We start from the raw sequence: 15,165 nt of genomic DNA, 5'->3' as shown, positions 1-15,165 counted from the left end.
GTGGCAAAACCAATGAATTTTATGTTGTGCTCATAATGCATATTTCAAGATTTTAGATGTGATACTCACTGTTTTCACTCCTTCCCTGTCAGTCCTAAATTTCTTAGAGTAACATTCTATATTTCTTTTTTTTCTCCCATTTAGTTTGTTACCTGGTCTTATTATATGTGTGCCCTTAATACCTTTCTCATTTATTCCTTTTCTCCTCTCACTTAACATTAATTCACTTAGGTGGCCTTATATCAGTGTTGAAATATTTCAGAAGGATATTGACATACTCAAAATATATGTTTTGTGACCCCTATCCAGTCTTTTAAAACCAATACAATCAAAATTATTTTCAAGAAAACCCAGATATGATGAATAGATCCCAATGTTTTCTTGGAGGATGAAGCTTTAAAGTGCTTATAAATGACCTTCTTTCCATGCTAGATCTTTCCTTGAACCACTTATATCATCTCTTATTTAGACAGAGCTAAACTTCAGCTTTAACCAAGAGTTGTGATGATAGAGCACACTCTTGGGATTTGTATTTCAAGTGTATGAAACTAAGATTAATGAAATATTTTTGATCAATATGCATTTTATTCTGTGGGCAGAATGCTTATTCATCCTCAGAGATTTTATTAAATCTCTTTAACAGAGGATAAGAGAACTGGAGAATAATTGTGAGATTTTAGTGGTTCTAAATAAGGTTGGGGGTTCTGTGCCAGCCTCCACAGATATTAACACAAGCAAAGAAGAAAACTTGACAGATATCTGGATTTCTTTCCCATATGGATATCTAAGTAGAATATCAATAGGCAATACTTAGCTGTCTCTTGAACACAGATTAAAAAAACTTGGAAAGCCTAATCACACTTTCCTGCTCTTAAGATTGACATGTGCATTTGCTAAGTCACTTCAGTCATGTCCAACTTTTTGTGACCCCATTGACTGTAGCCTGCCAGGCTCCTCTGTCCATGGGATTCTCCAGGTAAGAATGCTGGAGTGGTTTGTCATTTCTTTCTCCAGGGGATCTTCCAGACCCAGGGACTGGATCAGCATTGCTTACATCTCCTGCATGAGGAGGCAGGTTCTTTACCACTAGCGCCACCTGGGAAGCCCTAAGATTGACATCAATATATTAATAAATAAATGACTTTTTCATGCCTAGCGAAGAATTGATGCTTTTGAATTATGGTGTTGGAGAAGGCTCTTGAAAGTCTCTTGGACTGCAAGGAGATCCAACAGTCCATCCTGAGATCAGTCATGGGTGTTCACTGGAGGGACTGATGTTGAAGCTGAAATACCAGTACTTTGGCCACCTGATTCAAAGAGGTGACTCATTTGAAAAGACCCTGATGCTAGGAAAGAATGAAGGTGGGAGGAGAAGGGGACAGTTGAGGATGAGATGGTTGGATGGCATCACTGACTCAATGGAGATGAGTTTGAGTAAACTCCGGGAGTTGATGATAGATAGGGAGGACTGGCGTGCTGCGGTTCATGGAGCTGCAGAGTCGGACATGACTGAGTGACTGAACTGAACTGAACTGAAGCAGTGACACATAGGTAAAGAATCTCAGATATCTCACAATTTTTCACAGTATGTCACAGGAATATGAAAATGTCTTGAAACTTACACAGAGAACAACTGAACTTGAAGAGGAAAATGCACAAGAGGAACAAGAGGCGTCACAGAGTGATGCATGCAAATAGGTAACTGAGAACCAGAAGATACGATGGATGTCTCTGTATCTAATGTATACAGGCATCCCTCTACTCCAATCACATCAAAGCTATAAATGCAGTAGAATTAATACAAATCTGGACAGAGAACAGCCACACAGATATACTGAGATAACGCCCTATAATGAATTTCAGTAACACATCCCCTGATTGCTCAGTCAGTTAAGAATCTCCCTGCAGTACAGGAAGGGCTTTCCTGGTGGCTCAGCTGGTAAACAATCTGCCTGCAATGCAGGAGACCTGGGATCAATCCCTATGTTGGGACGATCCCCTGGAGAAGGGAGTGAATACCCACTCCAGTATTCTTGCCTGGAGAATTCCATGAACTGTATTGTCCAGGCAGTCACAAAGAGTCGGACATGGCTGAGCGACTTTCAATTCACTTCACTTCACTTGCAGTACAGGAGAAGCAGGTTCATTCCCTGGGTCAGGAAATCCCCTGGAAAAGGAAATGGCAGCCCATTCCAGCATTCTTGCGTGGGAAATCTCATAGATGAAGAGTCCGGTGGGCTACAGGTATAGGGTTGCAAGAGTTTGACACGACTTAATGACTAAACCACCACCATGAAGCAAGAAAGAAATAGAAATTAAGTTTATTTATTTATTTGCAGAAGGATTCACCATTATTGGTTCAAATACAGTATCTAACATTTCCTAAACATGCATTTCACACTAATTGGTCACCTTTCCACAGGTACTCAATTCGCAGAAAAGGGCCCATTCCTTGCCAGATGGCAGGGTGGGAGGTAGTAGAAGTCCTGGGTAGCAGAGTCTGCCAACTATCGCTTGGTCATGCAGGACTGATGGAGTCAGGTTGAAGGGCAGCCCTTGGCTGGCCCTTTGGGGACATGGGCTCAGAGACATCCTGTTTACTTGACTCCTGTACAGGACTGTGGGTAGAGGTGGGCCTCAGGTATGTCGCCCAGGGGGAGGCCCATGGATGCACATGTCGCCAGAGCTCCTGAAGATGGTGTCATGGGAGGTGATGCTCCCTGTGCCTTTCATTATAGGAAGGAAATGTCAGCCTCTTCAAGGGGGTGGCTGGTGCCTGGCTGGGCAGGCGGGAAGGACTCCCAGATATGGCCCAGACATTACAATGTAGCCACAAGCCCCTATCACAGGCCTGGGATGGCAACAGACAAAAACACACAACACCCCAGGGCAGGCAGGATTTCTTTCTCCACAGAGACATGTAAACAGAGCAGGAGCTACTGTATTCTTTTCCCACAAGATTCCTCAGAGAGGAATAGACCAGGATGTCTGTCACCCAAGAGGTAGTTTTTGTTTTTGTTTTCTTTTTCTTTTTCATGAAAATCTGAGTCAACAACATTATCATTAAAGACATTTCAGAGAAAGAAAACGATGGTCACCAAAGGACAAAATCATCCTTAGACTGGCAGGGCTGGCTCCAGGATTTGAAAGACTAGCCTCCAACAGTAAGACAACTTTTTTCTTGGACTTGAAGCAAACTCTGGCCTGATTCATAGCTTCCCTTTAAGCCTGCAACTGATCCCTGTGCAGGCTGTAGCCCATTGAGGGGTGCAGGCCCAGAGAAGGGAGGCCAGATGTGGTACTGAATTAGGCAGAGGGACTGGGCATCATGTGAGTTGGTAGAGGCAGGATCATGGTGGCTCATCTTACAGGACAGCCTGAAGTCTTCAAGTCTCAAGGGAGCCCAGCTCTGGTCAAAGAGGAAGCCCCAGCATAGTCTATGGGGCCCCTGCCTCTGAGGAAACAGTCCAGGTCTGGCTCCTTAGCCCAGAAAAGAAGCCATTGCTTGTGGTAGCCAGGAGAGGGGTTTCTGGGGACCCTGTAATTAAATACACATCCTGAGCTGTGGCCCTAGAAACCCTTGTCTCGAGGCTAACCAGTTTCCAGCACCTGGTGAAATGATTGCCATTTCTTATCCTGAGACACTGATAAGACATCACTTCACAGACACTGGACATAGACGCTTCAAGCTGAGGGAAAAGGGAGAAATGATCAAATGCAAAAGCAGAGGGGAGTGCAGGGGGACTCTCATGGAACAAGTTGGGGAAAATAAGAGTGGTAGGTTTTTTGTTTAATTTTTTTGTTTGTTTAACTTTAAAAAATCAGTAAAGAAAAATTTAAAGTTTAATAACGGGTTGGTCTAAAAAACTGTGTTGCTTAAAACAACTGCAGAATTTTAAAAAGCAACAACCAAGGAAGATATAGACTTGGAACCACTGCTCAACTTCCTACCCTGCTGGGAGGCCAGTCTTTTTACTTTGGCCAACCTTGGATATGGCCTAGATGTTGCCCATACTGGGTTTGCCTGTTTCCATCTGTCCCATTCCCCAGTAAACTGAGAACAAACTAAAGTAGGAAACAGGCAGCAGAGCAAGGCAGCTAGCATAAAGCCCAGGGCTTTAAGGACCTGGTGACATACTGGCCACAGCAGGACTCCCTTCTGACAATGGGTGGCAGGTGGGAGGCAAGGTGCTGTGGAATGGGTGACTGTCACGATGCCGTGGAGAACCCTCAGTTTACTCTACCCCTCCTCCTCTGGATCTGCTTTCCATCCCTGGAGGTTTGTCCATCTCACTATGCACTGGGCCTGGGGGACTGGGTATTAAGTTCAATTTTTTTAATATTTTATAAATTGAGTTTGTGTAACTAATTTGTAGTAATTAAACTCAAAAAAAAAAAAAAAACAGGACTACCAAGTGAACAGTCCTACTTCTGGACAGGTATCCAAAAGAATTGAAAGCAGGGTCTCAAAGAGATATTTGTACACCATACTTACATATTCAATAGCCCAAAGGTGGGAACAACCAAAATGTTCATCAATGAATAGACAAACAAAATGTGGTATATATTAATACATACAGTGGTTTATTATTCAAACTTAAAAAGTGAGGAAATCCTGTGTCATGTTACAGAGTGAAGAAACCTTGAGTACCTTACGCTTAGTGAAATAAGTGAGCCACAGAACCACAGCTACTGTATGATTCCACTTATATGAGGTATCTAAAGGAGTCAAATTCATAGCAACAGAAAAACAGAATGATGTTTACCAGGGCCTGATGAAAGGGAGTAAAGGACAGTTGTTTAATGAGAGTTGCTGTTCAGTTGCTAAGTCATGCCCTACTCTTTGCAACCCCATGAACTGCAGCACACCAGGCTTCCCTGTCCTTCACTATCTCTGGGAGTTTGCTCAAACTCATGTCCATTGAATCAGTAATGCCATCCAACCATCTCATCCTCTGTTGCCCTCTTCTTCTGCCCTCAGTCTTTCTCAGCATCAGGATCTTTTCCAATGAATTGGCTTTTAGAATAAGGTGGCCAAAATATTGAATCTTCAGCTTTAGCATCAGTCCTTCCAATGAATATTCAGGGTTGAAGTCCTTTAGGATTGACTGGTTTGATCTCCTTGCAGTCCAAGGGACTCTCGAGAGTTTAATGAGAACAGAGTTTCAAATCTGAAAAATGTAAATTTCTGGAGATCCGTCTCATAACAGTATGATAATACTTAATAGTACCTAACCATACATTTATAAATGGTCAGGAGGGCAAATTTTATGTTATGCATTTTTTAATCCCAGTAAGGAAATAAATAAAGATTTTTATATTGGGCTTTTATGCAAGTTATTTCAAACAAGATAATATCAAAGTATCTAAAATTGGAATAAATATTGAAAATGGAGCTGTGTGGTAATAAATCTATATTGCTAGTTTGAAAAATTTGTCAAAAGATTAAAAAGACCTTATTGCTATAATAAAATATTTAAAAATGAAAGAATAATAAAATAATTTTTAAAACATTACAAATATTGAGAATTAAAGCACTTTATTTCTTTCTAAGAAAGTTTTGCACAGCACTTTAGTTATGAATCAATTCCAGTTTTAAATTCAAGTAAATAACACCCATATTATTCACTTATGTATCATCATTGATCAAAGTCAGAGTCATAGTACTCTTTTCTTTTTCTAAAATCTGTTCTTTATTGTTTTCTAGGGAATTTATTCTGGAGAAGGCAATGGCATCCCACTCCAGTACTCTTGCCTGGAAAATCCCATGGACAGAGGAGCCTGGTGGGCTGCAGTCCATGGGTTCGAGACACAACTGAGCGACTTCACTTTCACTTTTCGCTTTCATGCACTGGAGAAGGAAATGGCAACCCACTCCAGTGTTCTTGCTTGGAGAATCCCAGGGATGGAGAAGCCTGGTGGGCTGCCATCTATGGGGTCGCACAGAGTTGGACATGACTGAAGTGACTTAGCAGTAGCAGCAGCAGGGAATTTATTCAACCATAACTTATTGAAAACCAATTTGAAGAGCAGCCCCAGGTGCCTTACTACCTAGGATCCACCTGAATACTAGGAACAAAATAGCATATTGCAGACAAAATAGACAAGGTATTGTAAAATATAACATCAGTTGACTGGAAGATATCATGCCTATGAAAAGGAGATAGCAAAAACGACTGATCCTCCCTCTGTCTAGTCACTGTACTGTCTCTTTAGCTCCTTTCATCAGTAAGTGATTCAATTTCTTTCCCTTGGGTCCTAGCTGGTCCTGTGACTAGTCTGATGAATAGAATGTGGTAGACGGGATACTGAGTCTAAGACTCTGGAGCTTTGGATGTTTCCATTCTCGTCCTTGGAGGCCCATGACCTTATCATGTGATCAAACATTGTCTAGAGGATAAAGCACCATCTGGAAGAGAGCTCAGTTATCTTAGTAATGACTCATTAAAGTACTAAAGTTGTGAATGAAGCCTAACCTGTCTGGCAAAACCCAGTCATGCATAATGAGAATCCTATTAATAAATCCAACCAAGATCAACTAATCTCTCCCCAGAGCAGCAGAGACACTCAGCTTACACAGAAAATGGTCAGTTGAACTACTGATTTTTGGAAAGATATATTATCTCACACTAGCTAACAGGGGCACATATGAGGGGTTCAAAACACAGTCCTAGAGTACATAAGAAGTCTAGAGAGGCACACAAGGAAGAGAATCATTTTAAGAACTGACACCATGAGCATAGATGTCAAAATGAAAGATATAAAAGTTGAGAATATTCTAGTCTGCACCACGGAGGGCTGAGGTCTAGAGGGAGAAATGTGAAAGACTATAAAACAAAATTAACCAAATGTAAAAAAAAAAAAAAAAAAAAAACACCCTTTAAGAAATATCTGTGAAGGTCACACATTTCATTCCTTTTTTTTTTTTTAGTTTTTTGAATGTTGAGGTTTTTTTAATATAAATTTATTTATTTTAATTGGAGGTTAATTACTTGACAATATTGTATTGGTTTTGCCATACATCAATATGAATCTGCCACAGGCATACACGTGTTCCCCATCCTGAAACCCCCTCCCTCCTCCCTCCCTGTACCATCCCTCTGGGTCGTCTCAGTGCACCAGCCCCAAGCATCCAGTATCATGCATCAAACCTATACTGGCGATTCGTTTCATATATGATATTATACATGTTTCAATGCCATTCTCCCAAATCATCCCACCCTCTCCCTCTCCCACAGAGTCTTTCCCCTAATAATCTCATTGAAAATTTCTAATGGGCTCTTCTTCTATAAACAGAAACTTCTGTATATTTTGCTGGTTTAGTTTTGGTGATGTGTGTTTATGATTTTCATTTAGCTGAGACTGTCTCACTCCTTGTTGGCTAAATTTAGCTACATTAAGGAATTGGATTTTATTGTATATTTCAGTACTTGTCCTGATTTGTCATCCTAAAGATGACTTTGTTGTCTTGACAGTTTCTCAGATCATTGCAGTCTAGATTGTCAGTTTGTGAAAGATTGTGCTCTTTCATTTTGGAGGAAATCTAGTGAATCTAAATTCTGAATTTGGGAAATTTAAAGCTTTATTTTCCAAGCTAGTTTTTTCCAGGTTTCAAAGCTTGTATGTTTCCTTCAGTGTTAAAATACACCTATTTTTGTACTAGATTACTCTGGCTTTCTTAATTTTTAAAAAATTATCTTGCTTCTGATTAACAATAAAACTAATATTTATGCTTCTTTCATGTTGTCATTTGGATATTTTAATTGCAAGAAGGTCTGAGGCATTGCAGTTTGCTTTCATGTAAAGCCAATAATTCAGCTTATTTTGTTGTTGTGTTCTTAATCTATAATAGTTTTTACACTCTTGTGAGACTGGTCTGAGTTAAGGCAAAGTCTCAATTTGGAGAAATGTCACTTTGGAAAAAGTATATTTGCAATGAGAAAGAAATTAATGATAAAATTGTATTCTTTATTCATGAATAATGATGCAACAAGTATTATAGTAGGAATACACTGAGTGCAAGGAAGAGATAAAAGAATTAATAAATGTAAGGCCTGCTGTATCATGATAAGATTAATTCTCAGTTTTGACATTCCTTTACTTCTCTGAGATCAATAAAATTCTTTTAAATAAGGCTGTAAAAGCTCATTTCAGTTGCGTGTTTCTCATGGTATAAAAAGTGAAAAGTCAAAGTGGTAGTTGCTCAGTCATGTCCAACTCTTTGCAACCCCATGGCATAAGCCAGGCAAATATTCTAATTTGAAGGAAATTCTAAAATGCTCTACATAAGTACCAGAAAAGATATTCAAAAGAATATCTTTTGAATTTTGAAAAGAATATGCTACTCAGAAGCTAAAATTGGGAAGGTGAAAACAGTCTCTCTTATAGAAGAAAATATTCTCCCTTGAACATGAAGGGTTAATAGGGCAGCAGAGATGTGCCTGCAAATGGGTCTCTCGGGCTGAATGTCCTTGCAAATGAGGCGTTCTGCCAAAGAGTCTGGACACAGCCTTGAGTTTAATGGTCCCCTGCAAACGAGGAAGCATTCCCTTCTTGTGAAAAGAAGGAGATGAGGGCTTGGACAGACTCTGCAGTAGACATGGATTTCACTCCCCTTTGCTGTACGATAACATGTATGCACCTGCGCTGTACTGAAAAGGCTTATTCATGCAGTCTGGAATTCTGCCTAGGGGGCTTTTATAATAATAAACCCCAATTAGTTTTGCACAGTTCTGTTCCTCCGGCTGGAGTGTGTATTGTCTGTCTCTTGTTTGTCTCGTGTTTTGTCTCTGTATCATTTCGCTCGCAACAGAACATGAGAGCCACACCCATCATTAACCTTAGAATGCTTAAGCCTGTTTGGTTAAGCTAGGGTATTTGATGATTACTATAAAAATAGATATCCTCTACTCCTGATACTCTCTATCCATGCAGAGGTACAGCTTATTCATGTATAATTTTCAAAAAAAATAAGAAATATGACTCATACAATTAGTAAATGAACACAAACAAAAGGTTATAATCAACAGGACAATGGAACCAGTAGAATGGTAAAGCTGCTTCAAAGAAGCATTCATGAGATAAAGACTTCTGACTCCTGAAATTTTTTTCTAATGGATATTGAACTGGTTAAGTCACATAGAGCTATAACAGAGTAATCTTTGTATGATCTTTTCTTGGGACAAAAATCTACAAGATAACATGTAATCTAGTTTCAAAACTAAGCAAATGGTGAAAAGCAAAGTCAAATGGAAGTATATTTTCCAATTTAATTAAATACTTCAACTTGCTAAGTCCAACATTGTGAGGACATGCATTGATTCTCCTGCTTCAGTTCCAAGATTATAAAATGTTTTTCCCAATATTTAATTTGTGTAGTATTTCTAACCTTTTTAAACTCTATCTTTTCCCTATAGTGCTGAATACTATCCTATGAAGAAAAATTACAATGCAAGTCTGTATTCATTGACATGGAAAATAGTCACTTTTTTGACTTGTAACTATGTATATTACTTTCATGTATACTTACCCATTTTTCTCACGGAAAACAGTTTTTTATCCTTTGTTCATACTTCACTATCTAAGAGTTGGAGAGGAGCCAGAATTATGTCTTTCCATCAGGCAATTGTTATGTTCTTGGAATATGTCCAGTAAGGTTGTTGCATCTTACTATCTCCAAGGACATGATTTCCAGTGATGCCACTGTTAGCTTCTGCCAATATTCAGTCCATATGAGATTCATTAGTCATGTTCAAACTTTGGTCACAAGGGCCCTTTATTTATTCACACAGAGGACTTCTGCTCATCTATAAGACATTGGGACAATAAAACATTCATTTTACTTCATTGTGAAAAATCTTTCTTTGTCCAGAGAAATCAGAAATTATCTCTTTCAAAATCTTCTAAAAATAACCTTACATTTCTCAGAAACTTAAAGTAAATGTGTTTTTCTTTCAGGACTGTGATGTTTTTTCCCTAGACTTAAAGTGGAATAGGGTCTCTGAAGAGCGTCCAGTGTTAGTCAGTGTTAGTGGCTCAGTGGTGTCTGACTCTTTGTGACCCCATGGACTGGAACCTATCAGTCTCCTCTGTCCTGGAATTCTCTAGGCAAGAATACTGGAGTGGGTAGATAGTCCCTTTTCCAGAGGCTCTTCCCAATCCAGGTACTGAACCTGAATCTCCTGCATTGCAGGCAGATGCTTTACTGTCTGAGCCACCAGGGAAGCCTAAAGAGCATCCATGTCTGCTAAAATGAACTGAAAACTCAGATAGATCATCTCTGTTCCCCAAAATGTTGTGAGAATGTGGATGGGTTCATGAAAGAGTTACTTATGAATGTACTGACTTCACTTATACATTCAGTTTCATCTTGGGACTAGAAGAATTTTGTATTCAACTAAAGCAATGATTGTCTTTCATACGATCAGTTTTTCTCTTCCTTCCCGTTCTATTTACTTCATCTCTATAAAATATCACATTTATGTTTAAAAATAAGGCAATAATTAATTTGGATATCTTCAGAAAAGAAAATAATTCTGTCTGATATTATTTTTTTCTAGAAAATTAAAGTGTGAAGGGATTAGACTCACTGGAGATATTTATTACACCCATCAATTGAGACATGGGTTCATTTCTCTTTAGTATTTTTAAATTCAGGAGTATATTGGTACCAATCACATAATAAGTTTTCAAGAAATCTATCTTGAATAATTAATGTGTACTCATTGGAACAGAATAATTGAAGGGACAATCAGAAGTGATGTGCTTGATAATGTCACCATCACTAATCAATATTTATACCAAGATATAACTATTTTATTCTTCATTAGAATGCCAGATATCTGCAATGTTGTCATCAGTGATTACTGAACTATTACATGTAAATAATCATGGAAGTAAATAGGAAATATCAATTTCCTATTAAATAGGAAATACACCTGAATTAAAACACTTCATCAACATTCATTAACATCTAGGTATGACAGAAGAGAATTGTGGGTGTGATAATAGTTAATTAGAATGGGAGAGTTTTAAAAATTGGATACTGCTTTGAGTTTCATTGCCACAGTGAAATCTCAAGGGCTTAAGAATTTTCTAGCTTTGTTTCAGAAGTGTCACTTTCTATGGGATCTTATCTAAAAGAGTATCAGAATATCAGATGAGTATTTCTCCCGAGCCTGGATCAGTACCTCTTTCTTTTGATGGTACCAGTACACCTATAGTACTTTTCTAACTATAGAAGATAGATGCTGTCAGTTGTTTTGGTCTCAATGGACAAAATTACCTAAATTAGCAAAACACCAAAAAAACATGTTCAGTTTTTTTATGGGTGTAATTTATAGCAAATAAGTGAAAGCCATTTATATAACTAATGATGTTCTCCACGGGAAATCCTTTTCTACCTCAGCATGGAGGAAAGTAAGAAGGCTTGTGATATTTACAAATGGAAATATCTTCCTATGCTATTAATAAATAAATTGCGGCTGAGAAAGAAATGTGGAACACCTAATGCATCATATGCAGAACTGCAGAGACGGTAACTCTGGCATTAATTACTTGTTAACAGAACATTGCACATACACAGTCACCAAAATTCACCTGCTTCGTGGAGAATGCAGAAAAGAAAATCCATTTATCACAGTGGCCATTGCTTAGCGCTCAGATGCATTAACAGAACTTCTGAGTAATTTGGGGGTCAAATAAAAGAATATGAGAACAGACAGGAACATTAAAAAGAGAAAGAGTTAGAGGTTGAGGCTTTAATTTGCTGTCTGCCAAAGTCTCTGTGTGGATTATAGAATGAATGCTCAAAATAATTTTTTTGAACTAGAGGTTATTAAGTAAACTGAGACTAAAAGGAACAAAACGGATTAAGAATTCAGGCAGTCTAATTCTAGAAACTGCAAAAAGCACAGGAAGTTTACTTTGGAAAAAACATTCAGTTCAGTTCAGTTCAGTAGCTCAGTCATGTCTGACTCTTTGCAACCCCATGAATTGCAGCACAGGCACCAACTCCCGGAGTTCACTCAGACTCATGTCCATCAAATCAGTGATGCCATCCAGCCATCTCATCCTCTGTCGTCCCCTTCTCCTCCTGCCCCCAATCCCTCCCAGTCAGAGTCATTTCCAGTGAGTCAACATTTCACATCAGGTAGCCAAAGTACTGGAGTTTCAGCTTTAGCATCATTCCTTCCAAAGAAATCCCAGGGCTGATCTCCTTCAGAATGGACTGGTTGGATCTCCTTGCAGTTCAAGCCACTCTCAAGAGTCTTCTCCAACACCACAGTTCAAAAGCATCAATTCTTCAGCACTCAGCCTTCTTCACAGCCCAACTCTCACATCCATACATGACCACTGGAAAAACCATAGCCTTGACTCGACAGATCTTTGTTGGCAAAATAATGTCTCTGCCTTTGAATATGCTATCTAGGTTGATTATAACTTTTCTTCCAAGGAGTAAGCATCTTTTAATTTCATGGCTGCAGTCACCACCTGCAATGATTTTGGAGCCCCCCAAAATAAAGTCTGACACTGTTTCCACTGTTTCCCCATCTATTTGCCATGAAGTAATGGGACCAGATGCCATGATCTTCGTTTTCTGAATGTTGAGCTTTAAGCCAACTTTTTCACTCTCCTCTTTCACTTTCATCAAGAGGCTTTTAGTTCCTCTTCACTTTCTGCCATAAGGGTGGTGTCATCTGCATATCTGAGGTTATTGATATTTCTCCCGGCAATCTTGATTCCAGCTAGTGCTTCATCCAGCCCAGCGTTTCTCATGATGTACTCTGCAGAGAAGTTAAATAAGAAGGGTGACAATACAGCCTTGCCGTACTCCTTTTCCTATTTGGAACCAGTCTGTTGTTCCATGTCCAGTTCTAACTAGTCCATAGGAAAGCAATATAGGGATTTGGGGTCATGTTTCCATAACATTAAAGTTAGTCTTAAATGTCAGTGCAATTTTTTCTGATTAACTTTAATAGAAAGAAAAAAAACCTTCTTTCTAAATGCTATTTAAAACAGTTTTGTTATTTACTTATTAAACTTATGTTGACTTATATTATTTAAAATAGTTTTAAAATTATAACTTTTTCTTGGTCTATAAGGCAAAAATAAAATTCACTCTTTGATTATTTCTATCAGCTTTGGATGAACAGTGACTGTGCCCTTGGCAATACGATGCTGATGAGGACACAAAGTTTAAAATAAAATTTACCAACATGGCTGGAAATCTAGTCATAAAAGCTGCTGTAAGATAATCATAGGATACAGTAGGAAGAGTTACAGGAACAGTTAACTCCATCTTGAAGTATTAGACACGGATTCCTGGTAGAAATGATCTCTAAATAAAAACTCAGAAAAGATGAGGAGACTGGAGAGAGTTCAAATAGAGACATCGTTAAGGAGAGAAGGACTAGCACATGGGAATTTCCACAGGGAATTTAAGCAGAGCCTTTTGTGAAAACCTACAACTAGATAAGTTAGATGGGGAAAAAAAGGAGACATAAATTAGCTGCCTGATGCTGTAGACTGACCTGTTTATCATTAAGGTGTATTATCTCTTGATAGCGTCCAGAATCATTATACTGGTGGAACAGGGCAAGAAGTTATGTAAATTGTATGATTTGCTACTGGAAATATCAGAAAGATTCTCATACACTTAAATTTTATGATGAGGCCAAAAGAGACTAATTGATAGGATTAAAGTTAAAGTAGTAATTTGATAGTGAATATATACAAAAATATATACATATATAAATATCTTGTCCCTCATCAAGCATTTACCTGTTAGCTTTCACATCTATTGAGATTTTCTAACTCCATCATTATGTCTATGCTTTTTAGTTCATACGTGACTATGAACTTGTTTTCCTTTATATATTCATTCACTTTTTTATATTTATGATTAGTCATTCACTTTTACATCAAGTATTTTTATCTTATTCTGTGAATAATAAAACACTGCTTTATTTATCATATGATTCTCAATTCATCTGGATTGTATGTATTCATTACTAGATGTATTCAACTGGAACCCTTTTAAACTTGGGCTTTCCATTTCTCTCCCTTGAATCTTGGCTGGTCCTGTGACTAGTCTGGTGAATAGAATGTGGTAGAAAGACATTGAGTCTAAGACTCTGGATTCTTGCATGATTCTATTCTCTTCCTCGCAGCCCCACGATCTTCCCAAAACACTATCTAGAGAATAAAGCACCACCTAGAAGAGATCTCAGTTATCCTAGTAAGGAGTCATTAAACTACTAAAATTGTGAAAGAAGCCAAACTAGGTAAGAAGACTCAGGCATCCTTACCGACAGTTCTATGAACCCAGCCAAGATCAGCTGATGTCTGCTAAAATTGGCAGAAACACCCAGTGACACAGAAATTCAAGTTTAAAACCACTGATCTGGGAATGATTTGTTATTTCATAGTAAATAACTGCAGAATGTGACAGGTGCACATGTGAGAGACTCCAAACAGACAGCTAGGAAAGGGTGCAGGGAAGGAAATCTTTGTAAGAGGAGACACCTAGAACACAGGTCTAGAAATGAAAGTCAAAAACATTCCAGTCTGGACCATTGAAGTTTTTGGTGAGAAATGCAAAAATTATGGGGTGGGAGGTGGGAGGGGGGTTCAGGATTGGGAATTCATTTACACCCGTGGCTGATTCATGTCAATGTATGGCAAAACCAATACAGTATTGTAAAGCAAAATAAAGTAAAAATAAAAATTTAAAAAAAGAAAACGAAAAAATAAAATAATAAAAACAAAAAACAAACAAACAAAAAATAACCAAATGTAGAGCATCTTTATTTGAGAAATAATAGTGAAGATTATACCTTCTGTTTTTTCAATGTTAAAGATGATCTTTGAGGAGACAATATGCCTTCATATTGGATTCCTTGTCTATAGCCCAAGACTTCCTTGTATTTTGCTGGTTTAATTTTCTTTAAGTCTAGAACTTTATTTTGCTGAGATTTATTGGCTCCTGTTGGTTTAATTTAACCATATTTATGACTTGCATTGTATTATGTATTCAGCATCAGACTTTCCTTATGAGCATAAAGATGACTTTACTGCCTCAGCCGAGTTTATCAGATCATTGCTACCTGGATGATGAATTAATGTAGAGGCCATTTTTTTCACTTTAGAGAGAATTTAGTGAGT

The sequence above is a fragment of the Ovis aries genome, chromosome 3 (genome assembly GCF_016772045.2).
Source record: "Ovis aries strain OAR_USU_Benz2616 breed Rambouillet chromosome 3, ARS-UI_Ramb_v3.0, whole genome shotgun sequence".
Taxonomy (NCBI): domain Eukaryota; kingdom Metazoa; phylum Chordata; class Mammalia; order Artiodactyla; family Bovidae; genus Ovis; species Ovis aries.
The sequence above is the reverse complement of the archived record's forward strand: the minus strand, read 5'-3'. Positions refer to the sequence as shown.